A 15,122-nucleotide genomic window follows, 5' to 3' on the forward strand; every position below is an offset into this window, starting at 1 on the left:
AGAGAAGGGACAAAGGGGAAGAAGGGAAGCAGGGCAAGAACAAGAAGCAAGAAAGGAAGAGAGTAAGAGAATGAAGAGGGGACAAGCATCCCCTTTTACAGTGCCAGGCATACCTGGCTGTTACCAAGTAACTGTGGGAGTGGAGCTTAGACAGAAAACTAACACAAAGTGAGAACCTGTTTTCAAGAAAAAAACAAAACAAAAACAAAAAACAAACAAGGAAAATGAACAAAATTTTTTTTTCCAGGACTGAAGAGATGCTTCAGAGGAGAAGAGAATATAATATTCTTGAAGAGGATCAGAGTTTGGCCAAAGCAAAAACATCTAGCAGCTCACAACCACCTGACTCAGCTCCAGGAGCTCAGACACATTCTCTGGATGCCAGCACCTTCATTCACATGTGTGCATACCAACCATCACCACCAAGCACCTACTGCATACACATGCATATTATTAAAATAAAATAAAACATTTTAGTAGAAAAAATTCTGAAAATTCATACTAAAATTCTGAACATATATATCACAAATTCCTCCTAAAAGTAGTATAGGAAAAAACTCTAGCATTTGGACCTCATTGATAGCAACAAGAACCATGTAGTATGTGGAAAATTACTACAAATCATTTATAGGATTATACTGTATGAGGTGTCATGGTATAAAAGCATAAATTTCTGCTAATCCATAACGATCACCAGAAAAGAAATAGTTTATCGATGTCTCTGTGGTCTTATCTATAGAGAGGTTCCCCACTCCACAAGACTTGTCTGTTTATTTAAATAAGACTTTGTCTAAAGGGAAGAGGGCAATGGATTAGGATACAAATAACATGATGAGGCATAGTTCAAAAAATGAGGTTTTTCTTCCTGTTCCAAGCAACTTTTGCAATGACAATGTGTCCTCCTTACTATGCTGACTCACTAGGAAGCAATGGTTCTGTATTGACAAGTCATCAATTATAAAGCTAGACTTGTAGGTAAAAACCACCTTGTTTGAGGTGATTGGGTTTCCAAAGCTAATTGTATGGTGTTTGCTCATCTCAGGTGAGCATCAGTGAGAAACAGTGTCTAAAATAAAATGCACAAAATAAATCAGCCCACAACTTCTCTATATTCTGCAGCATTAACAGAGAAACTATCAATGATGATGTCAAAAACTTAAGCTTAAAAGTAAATTAGACATGAACTCATAAATCTACAAGACATTATGCCCATCATTTGGGGAATGTCCTCAAAACACTTTAGTGATTTATCACAGGATCTATCCTGCCAGTGCAGAGCAAAAAGCATATTAGAACAGACTTAGAATCCCTTTGAAAACTATACAAACAAAACACCAAACGCACAAAATAAAGAAAGAATATTAAAAGCAGTTAGGGAAAAAGGTCAAGTAACATATAAAGGCAGACCTATCAGAATTACACCAGACATTTCGCCAGAAACTATGAAAGCCAGAAGATCCTGAACAGATGTCATACAGACACTAAGAGAACACAAATGCCAGCCCAGGTTACTGTATCCTGCAAAACTCTCAATTAACATAGATGGAAACCAAGATATTACATGACAAAACAAAATTTACACAATATCTTTCTACAAATCCAGCACTATAAAGGATAATAAATCGTAAAGCCCAACATAAGGAGGCAAGCTATACCCTAGAAGAAGCAAGAAACTAATTGTCTTGGCAACAAAACAAAGAGAAGAAAAGCACACAAACATAACCTCACATCCAAATATGAATATAACAGGAAGCAATAATCACTATTCCTTAATATCTCTCAACATCAATGGCCTCAACTCCCCAATAAAAAGACATAGATTAACAAACTGGATACGCAATGAGGACCCTGCATTCTGCTGCCTACAGGAAACACACCTCAGAGACAAAGACAGACACTACCTCAGAGTGAAAGGCTGAAAAACAGCTTTCCAAGCAAATGGTCGGAAGAAGCAAGCTGGAGTAGCCATTCTAATATCAAATAAAATCAATTTTCAACTAAAATTCATCAAAAAAGATAAGGAAGGACACTTCATATTCATCAAAGAAAAAATCCACCCAGATGAACTCTCAATTCTATGCCCCAAATACAAGGGCAACTACATACGTAAAAGAAACCTTACTAAAGCTCAAAACACACATCGCACCTCACACAATAATACTAGGAGACTTCAACACCCCACTCTCATCAATGGACAGATCATGGAAACAGAAATTAAACAGAGACGTAGACAGACTAAGAGAAGTCATGAGCCAATTGGACTTAACAGATATTTATGGAACATTCTATCGTAAAGCAAAAGGATATACCTTCTTTTCAGCTCCTCATGGTACTTTCTCCAAAAATGACCATATAATTGGTCAAAAACGGGCCTCAACAGATACAGAAAGATACAAATAATCCCATGCGTGCTATCAGACCACCACGGCCTAAAACTGGTCTTCAATAACAATAAGGGAAGAATGCCCACATATACGTGGAAATTGAACAATGCTCTATTCAATGATAACCTGGTCAAGGAAGAAATAAAGAATGAAATTAAAGACTTTTTAGAATTTAATGAAAATGAAGGTACAACATACCCAAACTTATGGGACACATTGAAAGCTGTGCTAAGAGAAAAACTCATAGCGCTGAGTGCCTGCAGAAAGAAACAGGAAAGAGCATATGTCAGCAGCTTGACAGTACACCTAAAATCTCTAGAACAAAAAGAAGCATACATATCCAGGAGGAGTAGAAGGCAGGAAATAATCAAACTCAGAGCTGAAATCAACCAACTAGAAACAAAAAGGACCATTGAAAGAATCAACAGAACCAAAAGTTTGTTCTTTGAGAAAATCAATAAGATAGATAAACCCTTAGCCAGACTAATGAGAGGACACAGAGAGTGTGTCCAAATTAACAAAATCAAAAATGAAAAGGGAGACATAACTACAGATTCAGAGGAAATTCAAAAAATCATCAGATCTTACTATAAAAGCCTATATTCAACAAAACTTGAAAATATGCAGGAAATGGACAATTTCCTAGACAGATACCAGGTACCGAAGTTAAATCAGGACCAGATAAACCAGTTAAACAACCCCATAACTCCTAAGAAAATAGAAGCAGCCATTATAGGTCTCCCAACCAAAAAGAGCCCAGGTCCAGATGGGTTTAGTGCAGAATTCTATCAGACCTTAATAGAAGACCTCGTACCAATATTATCCAAACTATTCCACAAAGTTGAAACAGGTGGAGCGCTACCGAATTCCTTCTACGAAGCCTCAATTACACAAAGACCCAACAAAGAAAGAGAACTTCAGACCAATTTCCCTTATGAATATCGATGCAAAAATACTCAATAAAATTCTGGCAAACCGAATCCAATACCACATCAAAACAATCATCCACCATGATCAAGTAGGCTTCATCCCAGGTATGCAGGGATGGTTTAATATACGGAAAACCACCAACATGATCCATTATATAAACATACTGAAAGAACAAAACCACATGATCATTTCATTACATGCTGAGAAAGCATTTGACAAAATTCAACACCCCTTCATGATAAAAGTCCTGGAAAGAATAGGAATTCAAGGCCCATACCTAAAGATAGTAAAAGCCATATACAGCAAACCAATTGCTAACATTAAATTAAATGGAGAGAAACTTGAAGCAATCCCACTAAAATCAGAGAGTAGACAAGGCTGCCCACTCTCTCCCTACTTATTCAATATAGCTCTTGAAGTTCTAGGCAGAGCAATCAGACAACATAAGGAGGTCAAGGGGATACAGATCGGAAAAGAAGAAGTCAAAATATCACTATTTGCAGATGATATGATAGTATATTTAAGTGATCCCAAAAGTTCCACCAGAGAACTACTAAAGCTGAAAAACAACTTCAGCAAAGTGGCTGGGTATAAAATTAACTCAAATAAATCAGTAGCCTTCCTCTACACAAAAAAGAAACAAGCCGAGAAAGAAATTAGGGAAACGACACCCTTCATAATAGACCCAAATAATATAAAGTACCGTGGTGTGACTTTAATCAAGCAAGTAAAAGATTTGTACAATAAGAACTTCCAGACTCTGAAGAAAGAAATTGAAGAAGTCCTCAGAAGATGGAAAGATCTCCCATGCTCATGGATTGGCAGGATTAATATAGTAAAAATGGCCATTTTACCAAAAGCGATCTACAGATTCAATGCAATCCCCATCAAAATATCAATCCAATACTTCAAAGAGTTAGACAAAACAACTTGCAAATTCATCTGGAATAACCCAGGATAGCTAAACCTATCCTCAACAATTAAAGGACTTCAGGGGGAATCACTATCCCTGAACTCAAGCAGTATTACAGAGCAATAGTGATAAAAACTGCATGGTATTGGTACAGAGACAGACAGATAGACCAATGGAACAGAATTGAAGACCCAGAAATGAACCCACACACCTATGGGCACTTGATTTTTGACAAAGGAGCCAAAACCATCCAATGGAAAAAAGATAGCATTTTCAGCAAATGGTGCTGGTTCAACTGGAGGTCAACATGCAGATGGATCCATGTTTATCACCCTGTACAAAGCTTAAGTCCAAGTGGATCAAGGACCTCCACATCAAACCAGATAACACTCAAACTTATAGAAGAAAAACTAGGGCAGCATCTTGAACACATGGGCACTGGAAAAAATTTCCTAAACAAAACACCAATGGCTTATGCTCTAAGATCAAGGATCGACAAATGGGATCTCATAAAACTGCAAAGCTTCTTTCAGGCAAAGGATACTGTGGTTAGGACAAAACGGCAACCAACAGATTGGGAAAAGATCTTTACCAATCATACAACAGATAGAGGCCTTATATCCAAAATATACAAAGAACTCAAGAAGTTAGACCGTAGGGAGACAAATAACCCTATTAAAAAATGGGGTTCAGAGCTAAACAAAGAATTCACAGCTGAGGAATGCCGAATGGCTGAGAAACACCTAAAGAAATGTTCAACATCTTTAGTCATAAGGGAAATGCAAATCAAAACAACCCTGAGATTTCACCTCACACCAGTGAGAATGGCTAAGATCAAAAACTCAGGGGACAACAGATGCTGGCGAGGATGTGGAGAAAGAGGAACACTCCTCCATTGTTGGTGAGATTGCAGACAGGTACAACCATTCTGGAAATCAGTCTGGAGGTTCCTCAGAAAATTGGACATTGAACTGCCTGAGGATCCAGCTATACCTCTCTTGGGCATATACCCAAAAGATGCCCCAACATATAAAAAAGACACGTGCTCCACTTTGTTCAGCGCAGCCCTATTTATAATAGCCAGAAGCTGGAAAGAACCCAGATGCCCTTCAACAGAGGAGTGGATACAGAAAATGTGGTACATCTACATAATGCAATATTACTCAGCTATCAAAAACAATGACTTTATGAAATTCGTAGGCAAATGGTCGGAACTGGAAAATATCATCCTGAGTGAGCTAACCCAATCACAGAAAAACACACATGGTATGCACTCATTGATAAGTGGCTATTAGCCCAAATGCTTGAATTACCCTAGATGCCTAGAACACATGAAAGTCAAGACGGATGATCAAAATGTGAATGCTTCACTCCTTCTTTAAAAGGGGAACAAGAATACCCTTGGCAGGGAATAGAGAGGCAAAGATTAAAACAGACACAGAAGGAACACCCATTCAGAGCCTGCCCCACATGTGGCCCATGCATATGGAGCCATCCAATTAGACAAGATGGATGAAGCAAAGAAGGGCAGGCCGACAGGAGCCGGATGTATATCTCTCCCGAGAGACACAGCCAGAATACAGCAAACACAGAGGCCTAAGCCAGCAGCAAACCACTCAATTGAGAATAGGACCCCCGTTGAAGGAATCAGAGAAAGAACTGGAAGAGCTTGAAGGGGCTCGAGACCCCATATGTACAACAATGCCAAGCCAGCAGAGCTTCCAGGGACTAAGCCACTACCTAAAGACTATACATGGACTGACCCTGGACTCTGACCTCATTGGTAGCAATGAATATACTAGTAAGAGCACCAGTGGAAGGGTAAGCCCTGGGTCCTGCTAAGACTGAACCCCCAGTGAACTAGATTGTTGGGGGGACAGCGGCAACGGGGGGATGGGGAGGGGAGCACCCATAAAGAAGGGGAGGGGGATGTTTGCCAAGAGACCGGGAAAGGGAATAACACGCGAAATGTATATAAGAAATACTCAAGTTAATAAAGAAGAAGAAGAAGAAGAAGAAGAAGAAGAAGAAGATGAAGAAGACGAAGAAGAAGAAGAAGAAGAAGAAGAAGAAGAAGAAGAAGAAGAAGAAGAAGAAGAAGAAGAAGAAGAAGAAGAAGAAGAAGAAGACGAAGAAGACGAAGAAGAAGAAGAAGAAGAAGAAGAAGAAGAAGAAGAAGAAGAAGAAGAAGAAGAAGAAGAAGAAGAAGAAGAAGAAGAAGAAGAAGAAGAAGAAGAAGAAGACTACACACTATAGGGATTTAAGTGAAAAAAAAAAGAAAGAAAGAAAACTATACAAGACATAAAGTTACTTAAAGGCACCATCCAACCGCTACAGAGAGACACAATGGAAAGGATTTACTAATGAAAGACCTCAGCTCAGATCTTAGTCAAAGGACTCTCACCTTAGCTATTATACAGTGTATATTCAAGAGCTGTGAGCCTCAGATCTCTTCACCTATTAACAAGAAATGTGACTGAGTAGTGATCAGAAAATCCCCATGTGGGGCCATATGTGGATATTAGGTAGAGATGTGATCAGAGTAAAGAGAACTGAACGTAAATATGTCAAGCAAGGAGGGTTCCATTGTTTAATCCTGTCTTTAGCAGTCTTTTTCTTATTTAAGTTTTAGATTTAAGTTCTGAATAGAGTCTCCTAAAGGTTTAAAAGTAAAAGAGTTTTGAACAGATGAGACTGATTTAAATCAGTCAGCTAAAAATAGTGTAAAATTCCCCAGTGTAGGGTTGTGTGATATCCATGTCCACTCTGCCACAGGGCAAGGCTACAATAGGCGGGATGTGGGAGATGACTGCACTTACCCCATCGACCAGTGGTTGTATGGGAAGTCAAGGGACACTGCTCTGGGGATGATGAAATGTAGTCTGAGCCACAGGACCACTGGAGCTGCCTGAGGGATTGGGGAGGTTCCTTGAACTAACAAGGCAGGGGCTGCCTGGTTCTTGTGCTCTTAGGCATCCAGGTGCCCCTGAATGCCACAGAAGAGTTGAGAATGGAGTTGGGGACCATGGAACTGGATCTAGTCCCAGGCTGAAGGGGAAAGAAGGGGGCCTCTAGCTGGTCCTTTGAGGAGAGACTTTGGCTTGGTGAGGGGGTGCTTGCTTTGGCTTGGTTGTGGTGGTTGCTGTGGTTGGGAGAGCATGGAGGCCTTCTGCAGGAGATTAGATGCTGGCTCTGTAGTCTAAGGCCTTCTCTGTGCCTCACCATGGCGAATCCCAATAAAATGAGGCAGTCCATGGTTTTATGATATTTATCAGCATGGTGAAAAATGAATGATTAAAACCGTACCCCACTTCTTAGGGTGGACTTCCGATTAAGTACCTTTTGAAGGGTGAAATATCTAGGAAGGAAAGGTTATTGGCTAAGCCTCCAGGCCTTTGGTACCTCATTAAAATGGAGATCTGTCTTGAGTCTATGAGACCACAGGCCATGTCCTCTACCTGTGGAAGGACTTGAGGCATTACCCTTCTATGACTGATGGCCATGAATCTATGAAGGGCTGTGGGCTTGTGATCTGCCTAGTTTCCCAGGAGTCAGGCGAAATTCCTACTGTCTCTTCAGTGTCACCGGGATTTCTAGCCTTAGTTCAACCAGGAACCAGGCTCTCTATCATGGTACCACACAGTTCTTACTTCTTGTTTTCATATGACTCTAGGAAAGTTGCCCAAAGTGCCTCAACCACTGAAAGGTTTTGTAAGCTAAAACTGTAAAGAAATATTAAGGCAAAAATACTAAATGTCAGCCAATCAGTGACTATAAAGTATAACTCTGCCCTGTTCCATTCAACATACCACAACAGTCTGCCAGCTGGCTTCCCTTCAGTGGAAGGGGAATGATAGAGCAGCATGGATTTAGAATGTTTACAATAGGCTTCTTGACTTACAGGATTACTAAAGCATGTGTCCTTCTTGATGGGCACAGCAGTAGCAGCTCATTCTGGACTTCCATGTACATGTTAAGGGGCCTCTCACACCCCATCAAAAAACTTCCTTTTGTCTGCTTACATGGGCATTGGTAAGCTTTACTTAATTTTGCTTATTTTTTGGTTTTTCTAACATAGGGTCTCTATAGCCAAAGATGGCATACAACTCAAAGTTATCCTACTGACTCAGACTGGGTCTTGGCATACACTGCCACATTTGATTATTAATTTTAATATTTGTCAAAGGAACTATCTTCATTAGGAACAATCAGGTTTTGCAAAAGTGGCATTTCACATATTTACTAAGAAAATTGCTTATACAATAAATAATAAAGAGCTCATTTATCACACCCTGACAAAATGCTCCCAAATACAGCTAATGGCATTTGTAACTCCTAAAGATATGAAGTATTAATGAAAGAAAATGAAGCTTGCCTGCCTTCAACATTCAGAAGACTGAGGCTGAAGAGTTATGGCTGGTTTGGGCTACCTAGGAGTGGTAATGGTGGTGTTGTGGGGAGGAGACATAAGAACAAGCCAGGTACACTAAGTCACACCTGTAATCCCAGAACACAGGAAGAAGCTAAGGCAAGAACATTCTGAGTTCAAGCCAACAGAGGCTAGATGGCTATGTAGTTAGATCCTATCTCAAACAAACCAATAACCAAATACAAAGTGCTACCTTACCCTCACTTAATAGTTACAAGAAATATTTGTTAACTAAAACAAATGTACAATGAGTTCACTGTTGTGCCCATTTTAGTTTTATGACAAACACATAATGTGCCACAAATGTAGAGAAAGCATCCTGGGGCCACTCTTAGACAAGGCGAGATAAGCTGGGTTTGGGCCCACACTTATCTCTCTTCTCAGTACCTTTCCCCCTTACCTTAGCCATCAGTTTCCTACTTAGGCAGTTACTTACAACTGAGGACCTTAAGGTATAGTGCAATCCAGGGACATTTTTATTTAAAGGGGCTTCTCCGTAAGAAATCAATGACACAGTCTTTTAAATGAAGAGGGTTAGTGAAATTGTGATATCACATGCAAAAGAAGATAGACCATTAGCTTACACTATATATGAATATAAATTCATAATAGATTTTAAAATGGACATAAACATAAGACCAAAACTACTGAACTCAAGAAAAAGAAAATAGGTAAATATTTTGACAGTGGATTTTTTAATGATTTCTTGGATATAATATGAACATATACTCACAACAAAGTAGATAAACTAGAAAATACTCAGACGTAATACTATGAAAGCAGAAGGGGGTCCATGACAAGAATAAATCCCATGATTCTGTGTGCCAACTAAAACTCTTAATTAAACTTTTGGGGAGAAAAAGGAAAAACTGGAGCTGAAGAGATGGTTCAGCACTTGAGAACACTTGCTTCTCTTGCACAGGATTAAGGTTTAGTATCCAGCGCACACAAGGCAACTTAGAACCATCTGTAACTCCAGTTTCTGGATATGCAACACTTTCTGTCCTCTACATGTATGCTGTAACCATACAAACATGTAGTCAAATATTCGTATGCTGAATTAATAAATATCAGCACTCAGATGCTGCCGCCGGTCACAGCACACAATCACAATCCTCACCGCCCGCCAAAATGTTCTGGATTCGAGAATGAAACACACACAGACACGGACACGGACACAGACACAGACACACACACACACACACACACACACACACACACACACACACACACACACACTCAGAGCCTTCTATTTAATATACTTTAAACATCGAAATGTCTGGACCCATCCAAACATCCCTGTAACTAAAACAATCTCCCCTCTCATATGATTTAATTATTTCTTACTGAAGCCTATTTTCAATACTGGCAGCCACAGACCCAAGCCTGCAGCCCTCATGCGCCTTGATCTCCAACTCTTACATGTTGTCAGTGTTTCTTTGTCTTTGTCTCCCTGTCCTACATTTCTCAGGCCAGGACCTTCAATTTCCCTGTCAATGGTGATTCCCAAGTCCCGCCTCTGTCTCCCTGCCCAGCCATTGGCCACCAGCAACTTTATTACTAATCAGAGCCAACTGGGGGTAAGGACCCTCAGAGTCTTACAGGCAGACATGTGGTTCCCATGTGCTTTTGGGAGCCAAATGAACACAAATAGCATTACAACCAATCCACAACACTCATACACATTAAGAAAATAAATATTTAAGTTAAAATTGCATCAAATCACACAGCAGTGAAAAGACAACTTACGAAATAGAAGAAAGTATGTGAAATTATATGCAATAAGCGATAAAGATATAGGCTACTTAAAACTAATTTTATCATCACTCAAAAAGTAATCTAACAGGTTTGATGTATGGATGGCCAATAAGCACAGGAAAATATGCTCCCAGTCACCAATCATACAAAACCCGTAGGAGAGGCCTCCTCACACCCAAATGGATGGGTACTGCGGTTCAGGGTGTTGGGCATAATCTAAGTATTGAATCCAGTGTCATGTGTGCCCTAAGCAAGTGCTCTACCACTTAACTCTTTCCTCAGCCCTTTTTTCCCTTGAGTCAGACTCTATGTAACCCAAATAGCCAGAATTCCTGATCCTCTTACTTTCATTGCCCAAGAGAGGAACTAGGTGAGAGGATATAATGATGCTCCCACTGTGGGAAAAAGCATAGCAGAACTCCAAATCATTACTACAGCACTACATTATCTATGTCCACTTCTGAGTATAGACCAAAATCAAAGTAGATATGGCCCTTGGTGAAAATGGATTGAGTTGCTTCCCGGGGTCTCTGGTCTGGCAGCAAATGGGCAGAGTGTTAACAGCTCTTACAAGGAAAGCCGGGAGGTTTGGGAAGACAATACAGGAGAGGTAGCCAGGGTCCTGTGTCCCCTCTGCTACTGTGGCAGTGCCAGTGCCAGTGCCAGGGTGGCATTAGCAGCAGTAGGCTTTGCTGATGGGAGGAGGCTGTGCCAAGGTCCAGATGAAAGCTTCGGATGACAGCTTCTGGAGAGAAAGCTCTTTCCCAAGAGTTACAGCTCAGTAAAACAGACACTCTCAGAATACTCTAGGTAACATAGCTTCTGTACTTTATTAAATGTGAATAGGAAATATACTTTTGGAGGAGTAGAGTGGGATCCAAGGGAAGATGCTTCCCACTGGATCAGTTTGAGAAGCTAGTGATGCTCTATTTGCATGGGGAAGGACTCCAGGTTGTTTTTCCTACATGACTAATAGTCCTGGTCTTCTCAGTGTGGTGTCCTGGTTACATGTTCTAGAGCAGGCAATGGCCTCATTCCTACCATTATCAATTCTGAGATTCATGGTGTTTGAGATCACTAAACCTTCTGAGTTCTTCTGTCTGATGTCATGGTCCACTTGCTCACAATGAAACATTTATCTGTACACCTGTATTCCCAACAGCAGCATTCATAGTAGCTAAAAGGTGAAAGCAACCCCAAATATACATTGATATAATATCAAAAAACAAAACATGCCACATACACATATGAAATATTATTTAGACTTAGGAAATTTAGGATGTGCAACAGCATGGTCATGAAAACAAGATGGTACGAAAAGCAGTCATTTGTAAAGGTAAACTGCTCTACCATCCCACTCAGACCAGATACTTCAAGTATTTAGGAGATACTGAAAATAGGAGAGTGTGTTTTGGGGTTGGGGTAATAACAGGAGCATGTTAGGTCAAGCTGAAAGGGATTTACTGACGAATGTTGATAATGTCTGTTGCACACTGTATTAATGTTACTAAACAACCCATGTAAAACTGGTTGGGACCAAAGAGATGGCTGAGCAGCCAAGGGCAATGGCTTCTCTCTCAGAGGACTATGGTGGGCTCCACTGCCAGCACCCACATGGTGATTCACAGGTGTCTTTAACTCTAGTACCGGGAGTACCCAATGCTGTCTTCTAGCCTCTGTGGTTGCCAGGCAAGAATGTGGTCTAGAGACATACAAGCAAGCAAAAATACCTTTACACATAAAACGATAACTAAAAAAGGATCATCAAAATGTTACATTTTTATGTTTTAAGCATTTTAGCACTTCAGCACAGTTTTAAATGGTGTGGTTAATGGCTTAAAGATAAAAATGTGGATCAGAGAATGGCCACTAAAAGAATACAGAGCACTCAGGAATGCTTAAATAAATGGAATACAAACCCAGAGGTCTAAGAGAATTTTGAGAGAGTCTGTACTGTTATGTTCTATCTTCCTTTCACATTTCCTATATCTTTAATAGGGTACAGAGTTGGGAACTGTGAATTATATTTCCTAGGTGACTATCAAATCAAGAGTGTGCATGTGACTAATTTCTATCCAGCAACATATGAACCGAGGCCACAGTCAAACTGTCTGCCACTTCCTTCTTTATGTTTACCCTCCCTAGTGCTGAGGATCAAATTCCAATATTCTTAAAGAACGTTGCTTAATTTAATATCAAGAATGTATGTGTAAAGGGTCAACATCTGGTGTTGAGCATTGTCTTATTTTGGCTCCCCAAAAAACCACACTTCCAGGCCTGAGGCTCCTGGAGTCCTTTAATTGAACATAAAGAGTTGCCATATAACCAGTGACTGGGTAGAAAGACAGAAAGAAAGGGAAAGGGATTGAGAGAGGGGAGAATGAAGAGAATCACCATGATCCATATTTAGATTTAAGATCTGCAAGAGAGAAAGCAGCCTACAATATAGGTGGAAGGGAATAGGACCCTATAGGGAAAGTGGAGACTTTCCCAGAAGGTAACAGAGCAACAAAGATAAAACACAGATTTAAACATAGATCCCTCCTGGGATACCAGAGGGAAATGTATGCTAGATGTCAGGAGGATTAGAAATGTCCAGCCATTGGGCTTACTCGAGGCGTATCAAAATTAACTGATGTGCGTGCATGGGCGTGAGTGTGTGTGTGTGTGTGTGTGTGTGTGCGTGTGCGTGTGCGTGTGCGTGTGCGTGTGCGTGTGCGTGTGCATGTGCATGCGCACATCTGGGCACGTGTGTGTTTCATTCAGAGAACTCTTGAGCAGTTCCATGACGAACTATGGAGCCAAAGCAGAAAAATGGATTCAATGCTACAGTCTAGTACATTGAGGTCTCAAGTGAGGTTTGCATTAACCTGGATATGGGGGGTTCACAGCCCAGTCAGCCAATGCACAGTTTATTCAGTTTCAACTTCTTTTAAAGGCAAAGCAGGATAAAAGTTTCCCACAATTTATAGTTCTCACCAGCTGCTGCTTCCCTACCAATAGCATATCTTGGATCGAAGTGATGCAAACTTCTTTGCAAACTGAGAAACTTGTCAGCAGTCCAACTCTTCGATCTGTTAGATGTGCTGTTGTCTAATTAACCTATAAACAAAGTTACTTTCTCACGAGAGAATGATCATGAAGGCCACGTCCTCAGGTTTGCAGCTTACTTGTGAGTAAGAGTCACCAGAGTCCTCTGCTTAAGGAAGTGTGCCTCCTCGGTATCTCAGTGTGCTGGGAGTAACCAAACCATCCTAGCGTGCCCTGCAGCTGACAAGCTAGGAGCAGTCCCTTCCTGTCATTTCACTACAGTAGACTAAAATAGTGTCAAATGAAATCCGTAGAGAATGGCTAAGCAGACAGAGTGACCCGTGGTCCTGAATAGCCAGAGAAATGCTGCCCTCTGTGGATTAGCTGCCTACCTTCGGGCCAGCACAGGCAATAGAAAAGTCTCAGTATTTGCATCAGATCCAGTCTTTTCCAATCTCTTGGCCTGTGCCCTAGTGAACTTAAGAACACTTAATGATTTTAGTATTAGTAATTTATTCCACATTTCAGCTACATAATTGAGATTGTGCCAAAAGGGAAAAAATGAAACAAAGTACACACTTCGTAGTCTTAGATGTAAGAATCATGGAGTTTAGAGAATTATATAACCCATGTCCTATAATTAAACCTGCAAGAAGACCCTCTTGGAAGGGTGGGAGAGCGAATGGACAGGAAACCGGGAAGGGGAATAACATGGAAATGTAAATAAAAAGTATACCTAATAAAAAATTTAAAAAAAAAACAAAGAAGTTCCTCTTAAACCTTGAGTGTGATCAAACAAGACTAAGCCAGAAAGGAACATTCTGTTCAGTTTTATGCTAGACTCAAGAACAATCATATACAATACACGCATCGATCACAGACATTTTTTGTCCTCTCCTGCACACATAGAAAGCCATGGGGCCAGAAACTCAGATAAAAAACTTGAGTCCAAACACAAGAAGCAAATTAAAATAACAACAACAATAAAGAAACCTGGTTTGGTGGCACACACTTGTGCTGGGGAGACAGAGACTCCATATCCTCCCTAGCCAGATGGCCAAGTCGACCTGTCCTATTGATGGCACCTGAAGAGTAAACCCCAAGGTTGTCCTCTGGCCTCCACACATGCGAGCTCACATATGCAGAGCCACCAGGCCAAAGGAGCCTGCAAAAGCTTTTTCATGAGCCAATAAGATAGCTCAATGGGTAAATGTTCTTGTGTCGCCATGCATGATGTAACCTGGGACCTACACTGAAACCTGACTCCCACCAGATGCCCCTGACCTCCTTGTTTTGTGGTTTGGTCTGTTGCTGTGCACTGTAATGCTAACTGCAGACCCCCAAGGCCTGATTGTCCCAGAGACAAGAGTCCACAAGTAGACCCAAGTGATGAGATGTGATCTTTTCCCCAAATTATTTCTGATAAGTGAATAAAGATGCCAACAGTCAACAGCTGGGCAGAAGACAAAGAGACAGAGTTTAGCATTCCAGGACTTCTCGCATCAGAGAAGAACCATGAGGGGAAAAGAATGTGAAGGGAGGAGGAAGCCTCCATGGGTCAGGTAGGTTGGCTAATTGGTGTTAGGAGAAGCCCAAACATAGGAAATTTAATTTTATAGTGGGATTATTGGCTGTGAAACAGACATAACAGCAAGAGGATCCATATCTGCCCAGCTCC

General features: G+C 40.7%; 1 pseudogene; it reads left to right on the forward strand.

Moving 5' to 3' along the window:
- Positions 1 to 15,122, forward strand: part of LOC148006609 (uncharacterized) — a 2,902,548-nt pseudogene that overhangs the window by 687,145 nt on the left and 2,200,281 nt on the right.

Source organism: Rattus norvegicus, chromosome 2 (assembly GCF_021556685.1).
Source record: "Rattus norvegicus strain SHRSP/BbbUtx chromosome 2, alternate assembly SHRSP_T2T, whole genome shotgun sequence".
Classification (NCBI taxonomy): domain Eukaryota; kingdom Metazoa; phylum Chordata; class Mammalia; order Rodentia; family Muridae; genus Rattus; species Rattus norvegicus.